Source organism: Balaenoptera physalus, assembly GCF_965194825.1.
Source record: "Balaenoptera physalus genome assembly, chromosome: 1".
Classification (NCBI taxonomy): Eukaryota; Metazoa; Chordata; class Mammalia; order Artiodactyla; family Balaenopteridae; genus Balaenoptera; species Balaenoptera physalus.
The window spans coordinates 195,510,933-195,526,575 of record NC_138882.1 but is presented as its reverse complement, the minus strand read 5'-3'; the positions used below and the strand labels follow the sequence as shown (position 1 = coordinate 195,526,575).

The window sequence follows — 15,643 nt, the reverse complement described above, 5'->3', positions numbered from 1 at the left end:
TTAAGTCTTATAGCTGACTTAAAACATGTTTTTCTCTTTATGAAAAAAGAGAAGAGTTTCAGGCCTAACAATCACAAAAAAAATGACCTTGGTCAATTTGCCTAAGAACTCAAAAAAATTATTTCTAAAGTTAGTTTCCATAACGGAGTAAGTTATTTACAAAAAAAAAGCTTCTGTAAGACCCATGGCTCTTGTCATGAACCTCTGCTCTTTGACTTTTCTGATCTTAGCACGGCTCAAATTACCGACCTCCGCGATAACACTAAAAACAGACTCTCGGGCTTCCCTGGTGGCGCAGTGGTTGAGAGTCTGCCTGCCAATGCAGGGGACACGGGTTCGAGCCCTGGTCTGGGAGGATCCCACATGCCGCGGAGCAACTGGGCCCGTGAGCCACAATTACTGAGCCCGCGCGTCTGGAGCCTGTGCTCCGCAACAAGAGAGGCCGTGAAAGTGAGAGGCACGCGCACCGCGATGAAGAGTGGCCCCCGCTTGCCACAACTAGAGAGAAAGCCCTCGCACAGAAACGAAGACCCAACACAGCCATAAATAAATAAATTTAAAAAAAAAAAAAAAAAACAGACTCTCGCTCTAAAGCAACCGTAACGTTTATTTCAGCCAAGCCTTCAGGACAAAGAGCTGAACTGCAGGCATGGATGTGGCCCTGGTCTTCCTGAGGTAGGAGGAGGGCACAGGAGGGGCAGGAGCAGCGGCACAGGTGCCCCTGGAGCTGGGGCCTTCGGAGGTCCCGCTTCCTTGCCCAGGAATCTCAGCCAGCTCAGTCACAGGAATAATACGCAGGAAACACAAGGGGGTGGCAGTGAGAGGAACCTGCTTGTCCAATCACCATTATTCACCAAGTGCCTGGCTCCTCCTCTCTGCCTCTCCTGCCAGATGACCCAGTTACCCTCAAACTCTCTCCCCAAGAACACCCCGAAGTTTATAACAGGCCAGTATGTAAAAAGCTTCAGAGCTACTTATATTCAGTTTATCAGGGAACACCTACGTTAGCCTGCACCCACTTGTAATGCTGCTTCGTTACATGTCTTAGATGAAAAATCAATCTTTTGTTTTGTTTGAAATTTAATCCGTCCCCCTCCCAATCAAAGCCATCTTTCTTGATCTCATCTTGTCTCTTCCAAACCTTAAAATTCTGAGCTTATTTAGCAGGCACTTTATGCAGTCTGTTATGTATAGGAGAGTTGCTGAAATGACAGTACGGTATTGTTTGCTGAAAGCTCATTAGTTCAACCCATTTTTCTGACGTAAATTAAATTCTATGCTAATTCAAACTGCTGTTTAACCTCACAAGAGTTAAGGAGAGGGAGGAGATATGGGAATGTATGTATATGTATAGCTGATTCACTTTGTTATAAAGCAGAAACTAACACACCATTGTAAAGCAATTACACGCCAATAAAGATGTAAAAAAAAAAAAGTTAATGAAAATAGGTCTATCACACATCCCATGTCACAGCTAACTTGCTCGGCTGGAGGGAGTAGCATACGCATTAGGACAAACTTTGAAGCCATGAGACCAGCTGAAATGAAAGGCCAATACAAACAGCCAGCACCGGTGATGAGATAGATAAGACACCCCCCTCCAGCTTTTCTTAAGGCGTTTAGCCTTCTGTTACTGCATCAATTCCCTCCTACCAGCTAGTTTCTGACAACATCAATTGTGCTTGCTTCTCCGTGTGTGGTCCAGGGACCAGCAACACCAGAGGCACCTGGGAGCTTGTTAGGAAAGCTCACGCACTTGGCCCCAGACTGAATTAGGATCTGCATCTAATAAGATCCCAGGGGATTCATTCACACAGTCGAGTTCTGGATGCACCCAGATTTAGGAGCTCCCTATTTAAAAACAGACCACTCCACGGTTCCCCACATCACCCACCAACTACAGAGCCCTTTCCTTGTTCCCCTCCTCCCACAGCAAAACTTCCGGAAGCCACATCCACACAGGTGGTCTCCCCTTCCTCAACTCCCATGTTTTAACTCCCCGCAATATGTCTTTCACTGCCCACCACCTAGCACCTACAGTCCCTAAATCTGAGGGACCCCTTTCACCTGACCCCTCAACAGCACTCTATGTGGGGATCCCCACCCTCCTTACTGAGGAAGAGCTGCCTTCTCCTTCCTTCACTGGCTGGGCCTCCCCATCGCCTCCTCTTCCTACCTCCCAGGCACAGGTGAGAGCATCATTCACAAGAACTGAAATATTACCTATGACTTCCAGACTGAACTCCAGGCCAACATACTTACGAGCCAACACTTGCACTTGGTTTTCTATGTCCATTTTGAACTTCAAATGTTCCAATCATAGCTCTCTCGTCCCCACTGGACAGTCAACAAACCTGAGCTACCCATCTGGCCTCACCTCAGTGCCCGACCATCACCGGCCCCTAAGTTTGCAAAGCAAGCACTTAAGAACTGTCCTAGGGGAATTCCCTGGTGGTCCAGTGGTTAAGGGCTCTGTGCTGCCATTGCATGGGGCACAGGTTCGATCCCTGGTTGGGGAACTAAGATCCCACATGCTGCCAGGCACGGCCAAAATAAAAAAAAGAATCGTCCTAGATCATCAGCACCGTGGCTGGCTCAACCTCCAGAGCAGATATGAGTCTGTCCACTTACTCTCATTTCCTCAGCCCCCATCCTTAGCCAAGCCACATCGTTTCTCATCAACAGTATCCTTTAAATGATCTTTGTTTCTATTTTCACCCCAACAATCCATTCTTCCTTCGGCAACTGAACAACCTTTTAAAATTCTCATCTGGTCACTTCCTGCTTAGAACTGTGCAGTGGCGTCCACCGCACCGAGGGAAAGACCCAAACTTTCTTCCACATCAGAGTGACCATAAAATGCACTGTCCACCAGGGCACGTCTAATAGTCAGAGGGCACTCCCCACACAGAATCCCGGCTCACCGGGTGAAGCTGACACTGTCCTGGCAAACTGGGCCAGGTGGCCAAGGCCAGCTTCCTCTCCAACACTGACTTCTACCGCCTGGCTCCCGGGGCACAAAGCTCCAGCCACGCTGGCCTCTCCACACCTCAGGGCCTTTGCAATTGCTGTTCTCTGCACTTCAAGTAACCAGGCTCTTCTCCTACCTGGCTTCTCCTCCTTCAGGTGCCAACTGCTCAGAACGGCCTTTCCCAATTAACCTAAAACCAAGTGCCCTCTCTCCACTCTGGATCTTGCAGCACTCACCACAGGTCTGAAACTTGCTTATTCACTAGTTCACAGTCTTCCCCAAAAGAATAAAAGATTAGAAGCTATTTCCCAGTACTTGCACATCACCAATCACAGCGTCTTGCTGAAAGTAAGTATATGGCAAATGTCTGTTAAATAAATTGATGCCTTTAAGCAGTTCACTTCTGGAATCCATTCCACAGAAATCTTAGTATTAACTGGACATCCTAAAGCAGGCAATTCTAAATGTCATGTTATAGAGAGGTCTTGAGAGATTTAAAAAATGGCCACAGATTCTTTGCAGCTCCTCCTGTAAGAACCAGGTTCACTATTTCTCTACACTTCCAGTCTGGACAAGGCCTCATAACTTGCTCTGACCAACAGAATGTAACAAAGGTGACACTGTGTGACTTCTATGTATGGCCTCAAGAAGCCTAGCAACTTCTGCTCCCGCCCTCTTGCCACTCGGCTACCCTGAGAGGCCTGAGCTGGCCTGCTGGAGAGGTCACATGGAGAACAGAGGTGCAGCCTGGCGAAAAGTCCATGCAGGTAAGGCCTTCCCAGAAGTGCCAACGGACTGCAGACCCATGAGTGTGCAGAGCCCCCCACCACACAAAGCCCTAACTGCCAATGGTGAACACACAGTTATTGCTTGAACTCGTTAAGTTTGGGGGGCAGTTTGTTATGCACCAACAGGTAACTGATGCAAGGCCACGAGCAAGTGTTTTTAACTGCAGGACGCATGTGAGTTTAGGTCAGAGTTCTCAGCCTCGGACCGGCGATGTCTTGGGCTGGCTCACCCTGGGCTGTTCAGCAGCATCCCTGCAGCACACCACACATCATGACGACTAACTACAGGTGTCTGCAGACAAGCAACAATGGAGACCCAAAGCAAGGGGAGAATGCGAATGCTGCCTGCGCCTCCCAGGGGCTTGGCACTTCCGCGAGGGAAGGAAGGAGCCACTGCTTTGGGGGGCGTTCTTTGTGCTGTCTCCTCCTTCACATCTGATCTGGGTTGATCCATATGTCCTTTCCCTCCTCGCTGGTACCCAAAAGTCAGTTAGTGGAATGGACATTAGCAATAGCCTCTACCTATTCCTGCAAAAATTACCCTCAAGGATGTCATTCTTCTGTTTCCACAAAAGAAAAAAGACAGCTGCAAAGAACAAAAATTGCCCAGAGGGTCCTTCCAGCCCCGGGCCTGCCCGGGCCCCCGAGACCTCAGACCCCAGCTGCTCAGTGGGCTCCACAGACCCAGGAGGACAGAGCCCAACAATGTCAGAAGCTTTTCTTTTTTTAAGCTAGCATTATCTAAATCTGTGAACAAATGTTTAAACTAGAAGAGCTGCTGTTTTAAAGCTCTTCTTTCATAGCTGAAGTGTAGCACACTACCCAGCAGCTTAGCATTTTCCTGAATATGTCAAGTTTTAAATTATGGGAAATGTGTGCGGTCAGTTCCCATATTTTAAGAAAATGTAAAGAGGACATGATGGTCTGTTACTGATTCAAAAAGCACATTTTAAATGCCTTGCCAATCAGTGTTAGGCACTGCGATTCTCCCTGCTCTGAGTGCATCGATTCCCAGGAAAAGCTCCCTGCCCTCTTCCCTTCTCATCTCTCTGGGTCTACAGCAGCCATCCCCAAACCCACACCCCAACAGTGGTTAAGCAATCTCAAGCCTTTCCAATAACCCTCCTATCCATTCTCCGGAAAACTACCTACACGTTAAGGCCTCGTTAAGTGGTTTCACAGGCCACTGTCCCCAAACCTAACTGTGCATCACGTTCGCTTGGGACATTCCTCTGAACCACCTGAGTCTCAGGCTTACAGATGGACTGACGGACACTTTCAGGGGGTCTGACTCAGTCAGGTTCAAGAACTAACCCTGCCCACATAAAGAGCCCAACTGGCACGCCCTCTACTTCCAGCCTGTGCTAGTTGGGAGAGTGAGAGACAGAGCCTCACAACTCTGCAAACACAATTTGAAGGGAACACCATGAAGCAGTAACTGTGGTCAATCAACGTGATCAAGAGCAACAGTGGTGGCCAGAAAAAGCCTCTTTGAGGTGACACTCAAGCTGAGACCTAAAGGATTAAGGACTCAGCAGTGAAAACAGCAAAAGGAAGGAGATGTCAGGTGGACACGAAGATAGACGAGTCTGGAGGTCAGAAAGGCTGCAGTAGAGATATAAATTTGAGAGTCTTCAAAACTATCAGTAAACAGCATTTAAAACAGACAAGAACAGATGGGAACAGCCATGATCACCTAAGGAGAGCCCAAGAACAGAGAGAATCCTGGACTCAAGATGGAGAAACACCAGACAACTGAAGGCAGGCAGGGCAGGCAAAAGAGGAACCTTGGAAGGAAACCAAAAAGGACAAAGCGGCAGAAGGAGAACCAGGAACTAAGAGAAGAGTGTGTTTCAAAGAGGTGGTGGGCAAGTGAGTTCAATGCCAAGAGGCAGAATATGATGAAAACAGAGAAAAATGACCATTTCAGGGAGTTCTACTTTGCAAGCAGAAACATCAAGGCACTTACAGACAAGGAGAATGGAAATGAGATGGGCAGAGACTCCTGAATGGTTTCTCCATCCTCTGACCCCACGCTGACCCAAAAAGCCCAGCTCTATTCCTGAACTTTGGTTCTGTGAGACATCCAGAATCCTGATAAGACATTTACCTTTTCTACCTAAGTTCTCTCTATGGTTTTCTTCAACCTGCAACTGAGACTTCTTTTTACAAGCTCGGCCATGAAAGGAAGGTAAAGACATGGGAGATAGGGAGCTAGGAACGCAAGGAAAACAGGGCCCAGGAGGAAGCTCTAGGTAACTTTAGTGGGTTGAAAAGTGTCCCTCGAATATTCTTGTCCACCTGGAACCTGTAAATGTGACTTTATTTGGAAAAAAGGTCTTTGCAGGTATAATTAGTTTTAACTCAAAATGAGGTCACAATGGATTAGGCCCTCATCCAACGACTGGTGTTCTTATAAAAGCAGAGACAGACACAGAGAGAAGGCCACATAAAACAGGCAAAAACTGGATTGCCAGCAACTACCCGAAGCCAGAAAGAGGCATCAGAGGGAGCTGCCCTGTCAAAACCTTGATTTCAGACTTCCAGCCTCCAGAACTATGAGAGAATAAATTTCTGCTGTTTTAGCCACTCCTTTTGTGGTAATTTGTTACTGCAGCCCCAGGAAACTAAGAGTAACATTTCAGAGCCACACAGAAGAACCCCTGAAAACCTTAAGTGAGACAGCAAGCACAGAGACAGAAATAAAGAGCAGGGATCGGCTTGGAGAAGCGTGTGAGGAAAGGAGGAAGGCAAAGGTCACAGGCAGGGGTGGTAACGGAAGCAAATACGTCAGTGCTTGCGCCACACTAAGCACGGGGGTAAGTGTTCCATTTGCACCATTCTCGTTTCATCCTCACCACCAGCCCAGGAGACGGGAAAACTGGGAGAGGAGTTATACAACTTGCTCACAGCCTCAAAGCTCAGACTGCAGAGCCAGGATGTCCAGCACATGGGCACGGAGAAGCCACGGAGGAAGGAACACCATCAACTGTTATGTAGTTACTGGTCATGTTTTCAAAGATGTAAACATAATGTGTAACAAAGTAGAAAAAGTAGAATTTAAAAATCTACACATACAGTGTGATCTCCAATCTGGGGGGTGGATGAATCTCTGAATACATGTGCATGAGTAACAAAACTAAATGAAAATACAACAACATAATATTATAGGTTATTTCCAGATAGGTAAATTATATACTTTCCCCCTCATTTTTGTTTTTTTTTTGTTTTTTATTTTTGGCTGCATTGGGTCTTCGTTGCTGCACGCGGGCTTTCTCTAGTTGCGGTGAGTGGTGGCTTCTCTTGTTGCGCACCACGGGTTCTAGGCATGCGGGCTTCAGTAGTTGTGGCACATGGGCTCAGCAAGTGTGGCTTACGGGCTCAGCAGTTGCAGCATGCGGGCCCTAGAGCGCATGGGCTTCAGTAGTTGCAGAGTGTGAGCTCAGTAGTTGCAGCACGCGGGCTCTAGGGCACGCAGGCTCTGTAGTTGTAGCTCGTAGGCTTAGCTGCCCCGCGGCATGTGGGATCTTCGCTCCCCAACCAGGGATCGAACCCACGTCCCCTGCACTGGAAGGCGGATTCTTAACCACTGGACCACCAGAGAAGTCCTCTCCCCCTCATTTTTATAATCCTAATTTTCTACAATAAACAATTAAACACTTTTATTATTAAAGTAAAAAAGTTAAAGATAAAAACTGGGGACAGTAAAATGGACTTACTGAAAAGGACATCTTTATGAAAACAATAACAGTGATAACTTAGGGGGAACAAGGCCCTCAAAGAATGAAGACAGGGGGACTTCCCTGTGGTCCAGCAGTTAAGAATCCACCTTCCAATGCAGGGGACGCAGGTTTGATCCCTGGTCGGGGAACTGAGATCCCACACGCCGCGGGACAACTAAGCCCGCACCAAAACGAAGAGCCCACACGCCACAACTAAGACCAATGCAGCCAAAAATAAATAAATAAATATTTAAAAAAAAAAAAAAGAATGAGGACAGGACAGATGGAGGAACTGAGGCAGTGAAGACAGATCGCCTGTCCAGGGAGTTTAATTTTAAACAGAGAAAAATAAGAATAGTGGCTGAAAAAGATACCAAGATTAACTGGGAGATTAAGTTATATAAGACTTATTAGTCACGTTTGAAGACAGAATAGAAGGAGCCCCTGAAGAAGAAACTAAAGATAAAACTGTTGGTGAGTATGTTCTCAAGTGGAAGAATCTTCCCTTTAATAATATATGAAGGAGGTAGATGCAGACACAGAAGTCCTCTGAGATCAAAGAGTAGGGGAGAGGAGCTCAAGCTAGATGGTCCATGGTGTAATAATTAAGAGCACGGGCTCTAGAGGCAAACAACTGACGTTCAAACATGGGTTCCACAGATTCCTGGCTCTGATTCTGGCCAATTACCTAATCTCCCCATAGGTTTAGCCACCTATGAAATGGGGCTATTCACAGGACCTGGCTCAGAGCTGATTAGACGATCAAACAGTAATACCGTCAAGTTCTTAGCATGGTGCCTAGCTAGCATAGTAGGCACCTAACAAGGCCGAGCTAATAGCACTGGGGTCATCTGCAAAATGCAAGTTCATATACTGCCAAGAGAACTGCAGGTGGAGGACAGAAGGGCCACGGTTTGAAGGAATTTATTTCAACAGGGTAATCTTCAAGTACCTCTCCCAACATACTTTATATATAGAAACATCTGTGCCAAGTGGCGATAACCTCAATTTCCCAAGCCCTCTTTATTTCAGTTCCTCGCTCGGTCCTGTCTCGGGGCTTCTCCCTTTGCCCAGGTATCTGCCTGCTTCATCCCCTCACCTCCCCTTGCTCTCGAGTTCAGATGTTTCCACCACCCTTTTAAAATGAAATCAGGGACTTCCCTGGTGGCGCCGTGGTTAAGAACCCGCCTGCCAATACAGGGCACACGGGTTCGATCCCTGGTCCGGGAAGATCCCACATGCCGCGGAGCAACTAAGCCCGTGGGCCACAACTACTGAGCCTGCTCTCTAGAGCCCGCGAGCCACAACTACTGAGCCTGCGTGCTGCAACTACTGAAGCCTGCGCGCCTAGAGCCCGTGCTCCGCAACAAGAGAAGCCACCGCAGTGAGAAGCCCGCGCACCACAACGAAGAGTAGCCCCCGCTTGCCGCAACTGGAGACAGCTCGCGTGCAGCAACGAAGACCCAATGCAGCCAAAAATAATAAATAAATTAAATAAATAAATTTTTAAAATGAAATCAGCCATCTCTATGGCCCTGCTCTGATTTCTCTTTCAGCACAACCTTTTCCACCCGCCATCGGACAGATGACGTTCCTCTCACCAGAGGGGGGGTGGGCGTCTCTCCTCACTGCCCCATCACCAGCTGCCCGCTGGTATTGCTCAGCCTTGAATGTGCATTTCCCTGACACTCTCCCTCCCCTTGTTTACAGGTGCTCCTTCTTCTCAGCACCTGACAGTGCTCAAGCTACTCCATTTAAGATCAAGGCAGGGGACTTCCCTGGTGACGCAGTAGTTAAGAATCCACCTGCCAATGCGGGTGACACGGGTTTGAGCCCCGGTCCAGGAAGATCCCACATGCCGCAGAGCAACTAAGCCCATGCGCCGCAACTACTGAGCCTGTGCTCTAGAGCCCGCGAACCACAACTACTGAAGCCCGCGCGCCTAGAGCCCGTGCTCCGCAACAAGGGAAGCCATCGCAATGAGAAGCCCGCAGCACCGCAACGAAGAGTAGTCTACGCTTGCCACAACTAGAGAAAGCCCGCGCACAGCAACGAAGACCCAACACAACCAAAAATAAATAAATAAAATTTATTTTAAAAGTAAATAAATAAAATAAAATAAAGGCAGAACAGGGACTTCCGTGGTGGTCCAGTGCCTAAGACTCTGCACTCCCAATGCAGGGGGACCTGGGTTCGATCCCTGGTCAGAGAACTAGATCCCACATGCCACAACTAAGAGCGCCACAACTAAGAGCCTGCATGCCACAACAAAGATCCTGTGTACCACAACTAAAACCCGGCACAGCCAAATAAATAAATACATTTTTTAATTTAAAAAAAAGAAATAACTAGAAAAATAACAATGAGAAGAGCAGCAACATTATACATTTTAGCACACCTCTTTAATGCCTGTCTCAAGTGGAGAGAGCTGGATTCTCACATCTGCTTCTGCACTCAATCTGATGCAATATCTTGTTTTGGTTGAAGATGAGGATAATTCAGCCTCACAGATATGTAGTTGGAAAAAGGAGGAGTAGGGCTTCCTTGGTGGCGCAGAGGTTAAGAATCCACCTACCAGTGCAGGGGACACGGGTTCAAGCCCTGGTTCAATAAGATCCGACATGCCGCGGAGAAATTAAGCCCATGAGCCACAACTACTGAGCCCAGGCACCTAGAGCCCGTGCTCCGAAACAAAGAGAAGCCACTGCAATGAGAAGCCCGCGCACCACAATGAAGTGTAGCCCCGCTCGGCAACTAAAGCCCGTGCGCAGAAACGAAGACACAACGCAGCAAAAAAATAAATAAATTCATAAAAAAGAAAAGGGAGGAGTACTGTAACAGCCTTTCCAAATAAATACAGACAGTCTTTTTTGATACTACATCAAAACTTGACAAGTGGTAAGTTTCTTAAAGAGCAGTTCTGGGCTTCCCTGGTGGCGCAGAGATTATCCACCTGCCAATGCAGGGGATACGGGTTCAGGCCCTGGTCCGGGAATATCCCACATGCCACAAAGCAACTAAGCCTGTGAGCCACAACTACTGAAGGCTGCGTGCCTAAAGCCCATGCTCCGCAGCAAGAGAAGCCACCGCAATGAGAAGTCTGCGCACCGCAACAAGCAGCCCCCGCTCGCCACAACTACAGAAAAGCCCGTGCACAGCAAAGAAGACCCAACGCAGCCAAAAATAAATAAATTTATATTAAAAAAAAGGGTAGTTCTGATGTGGAATCTGAAACTATGTCAATTAACTTTCCATACTGTTACATCAAGCACCAGGGGCTTCACTCCATTCTTGTGCTTTGAATGGATCTTTTACTCATCTGTGAGTAGCATCAAGCACAGGCCATTTGGAAAATATCAGCTCACTGAGTTAAGCAAATCTTCCAAATGTTGACACGTTTTATTATATAACATTAAAAAAAGAAACATTTCGTTAGCATCACCTCCTATCTTGCAAAAAAAAGTCTTTAAGTACTGGGAAGCTGTCAAGCTCATGGTAGCAGAATCAAGTTTTCCAAAATTCAAATTTCCATTTGAAAGCTCAAATTTTATCACTGCCAACAATACTGTCAGTTATTTTCCTTGAAGTATCTGGTTCACTTCGTTCGTTTTTATGAAAATATCTGCCAAATTCCCCTGTCTAAACAGCCATCATTTTTTGTCAGCTGTTCTTTCAACTCAAGCGATCGCAGAGTTGCTTGTCCAGGAGACGGCTCTCACATGTTAAGATGCATCAGTGCTTTATGCCAACTTTCCATTTTGTCACATAGGCCAGTAAAAAGATGGATACTCAGGTTGAAGTTTAACAAAATTAATTTTGATTGCTTCATCAAGGGCATTAGATTAAACTGGATTTTTTTTTTTTAAACCACAAATTCACAGCGGTGAAGAATACTATGACTACAATAACCGCTATAACTGGCTTGGTACCATGGCTTTGATTTCTGCTACAGAACCAGCAGTATCACCCAGCACTGCTTCGTACCATCAGTGGGAATGTCAACACAGTGGAAGTCAAATGACATCTTAATATGATCATGACAGCAGCCTGGACCTAATGAGCCCCAGAGTCTACAGACTGTACTTGAGACTCCTCGCTCTAAGTGATGGTGAAACCCAAGACTTCAACCACCATCTAAATACTAATAACTCATCCAGACCACTCCTCCAGAGCTCCACATTCACGTGTACAAAAGTCTACAATTGGACAAACACTTCAGAGTGTTTCAGAGACTGGTAATACTGTAGTGAACCAAAGTGCCTGTCTTCATGGAGCTTAGAACTAGTGGGTAGATCAACATAGAGGCTAGGGAGACAGAGCAAAGGAAGACAGAGATTAATGAGGGCGGAGAACACCCTCTAAGGAGGAGATATCAGAACAAAGACCTGAATGAAAGGAGTGGATGGTCCAAACAGACCTCCAGGAGAAGAGCTTTGCAAGAAGAAAGAGTAAAGTGTAAAAGGCTAGTGTTTTCTAATGCAGAATGTGGGAACGCCTCCTGGGGTCCTCAAACCCAAGGTGCAAAGACTCACTCACTGTTTTCCCATCAAACCACTGCTCATTTCAGTAAATGCAGAACAGCCACCCGGACTTCCAGGAGAGAAACCTGTACTCGCTCACTCCCTTCTGACCTTCCACGCAGTCACCTAAGCATCTCAGTCACCAGTTACCAGCTTTTCTACCCTGGCCCAGACCCCCCTTCCTCTCTACAGCATCCCATCTGGAATCTGACCCGTCTTCCTCCTTCCTCTGAGCACGCTCCAAGTTCAGGACCAAGTGATGTTCCTGATCAGGTACATCTCCTTACCCTTTGAGGGCTTCCTAGAGCCCTCGACGTAAAAGTGCAAATTCTTTACCAAGACTCTGACCTCTCAGTATCCATTTCTCACCACTCTCCAGTCCTTTGGAACTTCTGTCCCTAGACAACTCATGCTCTCTTTCATTCGATAAATAATTACTGAGCACCTATCTTGCACTACACTGTTATACGTGCTGGAGACAGTGGGTGAAGGAAACCAACTGGTTGCATGAAAAACATACTCAACCATCTCCTCAGCCTGGAACACTCTTTCCTTCCCCACCACAGGCCAGGCAGCCTCCAACTGGAGAACCCTTTCAGTCTCAACTTAAACATTTTCCAGCAAGCTTGCAAGACAGTGGCGGCCCCGCTGCTCCAGCCCCGCGCCTGACCGCCCGCCCGCCAGCTCCGGCTCGGCTCTATCACAAGAAGGTTGTTGATCATTATGAAAATCCCCAAAAAGTGGGGTTCCTTGACAAAACATCTAAAAATGTTGGAACCAGACTGGTGGGGCTCCAGCGTGCAGTGATGTAATGAAATTACAGATTCAAGCAGATGAAAAGAGGAAGATGGTCAACGGCAGGTTTAAAACATTTGGCTGTGGTTCTGCCATTGCATCAAGCTCGTCAGCCAGCAAGTGCGTAAAGGGGAAGACAGTGGAGGAAGCCACGACCATCAAAACCCAGGGGGCGGGGCTTCCCTGGTGGTGCAGTGGTTGAGAATCCGCCTGCCAATGCAGGGGACATAGGTTCAAGCCCTTGTCCGGGAAGATCCCACATGCCGCGGAGCAACTAACCCCGTGCACCACAACTACTGAGCCTGCGCTCTAGAACCCGTGAGCCACAACTACTGAGCCTGCGTGCCACAACTACTGAAGCCCATGCGCCTAGAGCCCGTGCTCCACAACGAGAGAGAGAAGCCACCGCAACGAGAAGCCCGCGCACCTCAACAAAGAATAGCCCCCGCTCGCCGCAACTAGAGAAAGCCCACGCGCAGCAACGAAGAACCAACACAGCCAAAATTAAATAAATTAAAAATAAATAAATTTATATTAAAAAAAAAAAACACAGGGGCTTCCCTGGGGGCCCAGCAGCTAGGACTCCGCACTCCCAACGCAGGGGGCCTGGGTCTGATCCTTGGTCAGGGAACTAGATCCTGCGTGCCGCAACTAAGACCTGGCGCAGCCAAATAAGTAAATAATATTAAAAAAAATTTTAAATCATTTAAACAAACAAAAAACACCGTTATCACCAAGGAGCTCTGCCTTCCCCCTGTGAAACTGTACTGCTCCATGATAGCCAAAGATGCCATCAAGGTCACCCTGGCTGATTACAAACTGAAACAAGAACCCAAGAAAGGCGAGGCTGAGAAGAAATGAGCCCTCGGGGAAGTCTCCCACAGGTCACACAGGCTGCTTCCCTCCCTCCCCCGCCACCAGCAGTCACGCACACGGAGGTGTTCAGAAGCCCTTGCACTGAAACAAAAGAGCTATGAGATCTGCACAACGTTTGCTATTCACATTGTGACTCTAATGCAAGCAAAATACACAGTGTCTAATTAATTGTTCTGAATCCTGTGTTTTCTTTCAGCTCACGTTTATTGCCTTAATCCAGTCCAAGTCTATTTCGAACTCTGTGTGTGGCCCCAAAACTGAAATCAATAGTGAAGTCCGTCGTTTGGGTAGTCATGAAGTGCACAATTATCTAATTTTCCTGAACCCATTTTGGGGAAGATTACCAGTAGAATACCTTGGTAAGATTACTTGACAGAACCAAGTACTGTACATAAAACAGATCTGCATATATATAATAAAGGAATGTAAGACCCCGCCCCCCAAAAAACACACAAAAACCCCATTTTCCCTAGGAAGCCATCACTAAACTCTAGAATAGGTTAGCTGCCCCTGCGATCCACCACCCTTGTCTTTCACCTTTGTACACAAACTGCTTGTCAGCCTCCCTGTTAAACTATAACAAAAGGTCCTGGGCCACGCCCATTCTATAATTTATAGACTCAGCACCTAGCAGAGAAGATGCTGAATGAGCATTTGTTAAACAAATTTCCGGTTATAATACTTTTGAGAATATATGAAAAATATTTCATTGTCACTAGCTGGCAAATTAAGGGATGCCAAAGAATGTTTTGTCAAGTCCAAAATAATTCAGCATCACAAAGGGAGGTGGAAGTGAGAGCTTTAAAAAATAAACAATCATTTTTACCAGTTTCAAAATGAATTATAGGATCAAAACTGTCCTATAAAGGTAAAGCCTTTTGAACAAAATGAAAACAGACTCATAGCTATTCATGAGACTCAAAGAGAACTGGTGGTTGCCAGAAAGGGGCCGGAGGACAAAACAGGTGAAGGGGATTAAGAGGTACAAACCTCGTTATATAATAAATAAGGGGACTTCCCTGGTGGCGCAGTGGTTAAGAATCCGCCTGCCAATGCAGGGGTCACTGGTTTGATCCCTGGTCCGGGAAGATCCCACATGCCGCAGAGCAACTACACCCGTGTGCCACAACTACTGAAGCCGCGTGCCACAACTACTGAGGCCTTAGAGCCCGTGCTCTGCCACAAGAGAAGCCACCGCAATGAGAAGCCCACGCACCGCAACGAAGAGCAGCCCCCCTTCGCCCCAACTACAGAGAAAGCCCGCGCAGCAAAGACCCAACGCAGCCAAAAATAAATAAATAAAATAAATTTATTTTAAAAAATAAGATAAATAAATAAATAAGTCGCAGGGATATGACACACAGCATAAGAAATATGGTCAATAGGGGGAATTCCCTGACAGTCCAGCGGTTAAGACTCCATGCTTCCACTGCAAGGGGACCAGTTTCGATCTGTGGTCAGGGAACTAAGATCCCACAAGCCTCATGGTGCGGCCAAGGGGGAAAAAAAAAAAAAAGAAATATGGTCAATAATATTATAATAACTTTGAATGGGGACAGAGAATTACTAGACTTATCATGGTGATCATTTCATAATGTATGCAAATATCAAAGCCCTATGTAGTACACCTGAGACTAACACAATACTGTACATCAACTATATTTTTTAATAAATTCAGTTATTTTATTTTTATTTGTTTTTGGCTGCGTTGGGTCTTCATTGCTGCACGTGGGCTTTCTCTAGTTGCGGCGAGCGGGGGCTACTCTTCGTTGCGGTGCGCGGGCTTCTCATTATGGTGGCTTCTCTTTTTTTTTTTTTTTTTTTTAAACTTTATGTTTATGTAAGGAGTGAAGTTTTTTAGACATAAATATATTCTTCTTTAATTGTATTTTAAATTGCTAATAATTCATTTCTTTTACTATTTTAAAATTTATTTATTTATTTATTTTTGGCTGTGTTGGGTCTTCGTTT

General features: G+C 46.5%; 1 protein-coding gene and 1 long non-coding RNA gene across 4 annotated transcripts in view; one reads left to right on the top strand and one right to left on the bottom strand.

Annotated features, from left to right (window-relative positions):
- GNB1 (G protein subunit beta 1) overlaps positions 1 to 15,643 on the bottom strand; it is a 99,148-nt gene that overhangs the window by 77,706 nt on the left and 5,799 nt on the right. The gene's annotated exons all lie outside the window — the stretch shown is intronic.
- Positions 578 to 13,850, top strand: LOC309640165. The gene is made up of 2 exons (XR_014252076.1): positions 578 to 8,418; positions 9,192 to 13,850. It is a non-coding gene; the product is annotated as an uncharacterized lncRNA (long non-coding RNA).